This window comes from Mastomys coucha, unplaced genomic scaffold (assembly GCF_008632895.1).
Source record: "Mastomys coucha isolate ucsf_1 unplaced genomic scaffold, UCSF_Mcou_1 pScaffold15, whole genome shotgun sequence".
In the NCBI taxonomy this organism is placed as follows: Eukaryota; Metazoa; Chordata; class Mammalia; order Rodentia; family Muridae; genus Mastomys; species Mastomys coucha.
This window is the reverse complement of record NW_022196897.1, coordinates 114,611,606-114,615,298: the sequence shown is the minus strand read 5'-3', so window position 1 is coordinate 114,615,298 and position 3,693 is coordinate 114,611,606. Positions and strand designations below refer to the sequence as shown.

Sequence of the window (3,693 nt, the reverse complement as noted above, 5' to 3'; positions counted from 1 at the left end):
ACTCAGAAATCCACCTGCCTCTGCCTCCCAAGTGCTGGGATTAAAGGCATGTGCCACCACTGCCTGAGGGCTATTCTTATTCACAGCTACATAGCCAAATTTAATCCAGACTGAGCTACATGAGAACCTGTCTCAAAAAAATAAATGCTTTCTGAAGAAAGACATGTGAAAATAAGTTAGTATAAAAGGTGATGTAGATTGCTTTAGTTTGATTCTCTGTTGCTGTAATAAAACACTGACCAACAACAACTTGGGGGAGGAAAAGGTTGATTTGGCTTAACAGGTTATAACTCATCATCTCGGGGGGTGGGGGAACTGGAAGCAGGAACTAAAGCAGAAACCATGGAGCAACACTGCTTATTGGGTTGCTCCCTCGGCTTGCTCAGTAACATCTCTTAGACAGCCCAGGCCCACCTGCTCAAGGGTGACACCACCCACAGAAGGCTGGGCCACTTATCAATAAAGAAAATGCCCCACAGACAAGTCTACTGGCAAACCTGATGAAGACAATTCTTCAGTCCAGGTCCCTCCTCCCAGCTGTCTCAAGGTGACAACCGAGGTTAGCCATCACAGCTATAAAGCTGGGACAGGACCTAAATATCATGTGACTCTACTTAGGTAAAATGAAAAACTATAGTGAGAAATAATGTAAACTATTTATTATGAACTTTGTATAGGGTCTGGGGAGACAGCTTTTAAGAGTACTTGCTGCCCAGTCATGAACCCAGAGTCCATGTAGTAACATTTGCACACACACACAAAATATTCTGATAATGCATTTTTTTTGTTTGTTTTTTTTCGAGACAGGGTTTCTCTGAGTAGTCCTGGCTGTTCTGGAACTCACTCTGTAGACCAGGCTGGCTTCGAACTCAGAAATCTGCCTGCTTCTGCCTCCCAAGTGCTGGGATTAAAGGCGTGCGCCACCACCATCCGGCAATAATGCTTTTCTTAATCACAAAAAGTACAGTGAGTTTAGAGAGAAGCTAAATGTTGTTTGTGTTCAGTGCAGTATTAATGCCTTTGCTGGATTGTCTGTTCCTAGCAAGATAAATTATTTACACAGAGAATCACCAGTGTTTATGACCATGGGAGATGGTCCAGCCCTGCTTATCCTTGCAGAGCTGTAATAATTCACATTTGGATGTGACTTTGGCCCCGCTGACTTTTGCAGCAGCTCCTGAGCAGTTCCCAGAACAGGCCAATGGAGACCATCAGTGCCCCATTAAATATCTGGCTATCAAGCTCTTGCCTTCTGCAGTAGGGCAACCTCTCAGGGGGCCAGAACCTGCCTCATCAGCTGCTGTCCATCAGCATGTGCCTGTGAGAAGAGAGGCCAGTGCAAAGATATATTTCGTCTTGCTTTGGAACATATCTTATAATGAACACTTAGAAGCATGAATGAACAGAAGAAAGAAAATATTACCCACAAACCTGCAGCCTAGAGACAGACACTCTAAGTAGTCGACTCTATACTTATCCCAGATATTTTTCTTTCTCTCTATAATTTTTCCCTTCCCATGCCACTCCATCTTCTATCTAAAAAAAAAAAAAATGCATATAAAGATATCTCAGTAAAGGGCTGGAGAGATGGCTCTGCAGTGTAGAGTGTGTTCTACTTGTGCAGAAGACCAAGTTTGGTTCCTAGCACCCAGGTCAGCTGGTTTACAACTAACCACTAGAGCTCTAGTTTCAGAGACTCCCGTACCTTCACTTCCATAGGCACCTGTACTCACTTGCACTTATACACATAAAGCAAATCTTTAAATAATATCCTTATGATGAATGGATAAAAGAAATGATACATGTACATGTAGAGAATAAAATTACAATTTTTTCATTTACTCATAAAGTGAGACATTTACATGAAAATGGAAGATATTGATAATTGTTAAATAAAGAGAAGTAAGACAGGCTCAGAAAGACAAATATCATGTTTTCTTTCATATGCAAACTTAGATCTAAAATTGTGTGTGTGTGTTTATGTGCACGGGCCCATGTGTGTGTAGAAAGGGAATCATGAGAGGGGAGGAAAAGAGAAAAGAAGAAGCTAGTAAAGTATATATATGAAGGAAAGAAGGAAAATGGAGGACTGTTGGGGGTAGTTAGAAGAACAGGGAGGAGTAGGGAGCACGCTGGAGAGTGGTGAGAGAAGGGATGGATTATAATGACCCCAATGTATGGGGATGCTTCTGTGAAACCCATTACACTAGCTTACATTAATTTAAGATGTTTAAAAAACCCATAAGGGTGTTCTTGTCCGTATACATGGCATAAGGGTGTAGACATGCACATGTTTGTGCAGGTACATGGACATGAAGCAGTCTACACTGCTAAGCTGCAGTCACTGTGGGTCTGTGTGAGCAGTACTCTAGGGTTGGACAGTGCACATAGTATGGTACACATTACAAAAACATACGATTGATTGTTTTATAGATGTATCCACAGACACAGAGCTAGTTTTATTACTTATACTATTATTTGTCTTTTTGATTACCAAACTGTTACAAACATTTTTAATTTTTTTGTACTTTTGTGATCTCTACATACATACACAATGCTACATGCAATCTTTTGCTCAGGCAGGTAAACAGAGATACTTTTAAATAATTAAAATACAATCACCAACACCCATTTTCTCATCAATAAGAAATCCAGGCTGGTGAGATGGCTCAGAGAGTGGAAGCACTTGCCACTAAGATTGATGCTATAGTTAGGTTCCTGTTCTTCTGATAGAACACTGTAAGCTAAAGCGACTTGGGGGAAGGAAGGGTTTATTGGAAAGCCAAGGTGGGAGCAGAGGCAGGAACTGTGGGGGAAAGATGCTTACAAGCTGCTCTCCATGGCTTGCTCAACCTGCTTTCTTATACAGTCCAGGACCACCTGCCCGGGTCTGGAACTGCCCACAGTGAGCTGTGCCCTCAGACAACCATTATTAATCAAGAAAATGCCCTTACAGACTTGTCTACAGGCCATCCTGATGGAGGCATTTTCTCAATTCTGGTTCCCTCTTCCCATTTGATTCTAGCTTGTAGGGCATAAACCAGGCAACACATCCAATGACCTGAGTTCAGTCCCTGGACCCACGTTGGAAGGAGAGAGCTAGTCAGCTCTCACAGGTTGTCCTCTGACCTCCAAATGAGTGACACACACATAATAATTTAAAAGAAAAATAGTAAGTTTTCAGGTTTTTTAAAAAATATTTTTCATGGTATTGTTAAAATGTAAAATAGTGAAGTAAATACAACAACCTGCTCTAATGAGACACAAGTGTCTGGGAGTCACAGCACCCATTACCATGATGGTGGGGAGCAGAACAGCTGGAGAAGGAGTTTTAACTACATCCTGATCCTCAGGCAGCAGGCAGAGAAAGCAAACATCACAGGGCCCACCCCCAGTGAGTGACACTCTCTTCAACAAGACCATACCGAGTCCAAGAAAGCCACACCTCCTAATTCTTTCCATGCCCTGGTGACTAAATATTCAAATATATGAACCGATGGCAGCCAATCTCATTCAACCTACCACAAAGCCTAGAAGAAAAACAAAAACTGGAAGCCATATGTAAAACATGCATGGACTCATGTTAACACATCACACTAAGTGCCGGTGGCTTTGCTTGCATTTCTCAATGATGGTTTAGTGTTTACCCTAAGCCCATGCAGCAATCAGAGCTAGACTTTTTTTTTTTTTTTT

General features: G+C 41.8%; 1 protein-coding gene across 1 annotated transcript in view; it reads left to right on the top strand.

Annotated features, from left to right (window-relative positions):
• Window positions 1-3,693, top strand: part of LOC116090908 — a 35,570-nt gene that overhangs the window by 974 nt on the left and 30,903 nt on the right. The window lies entirely within an intron of this gene.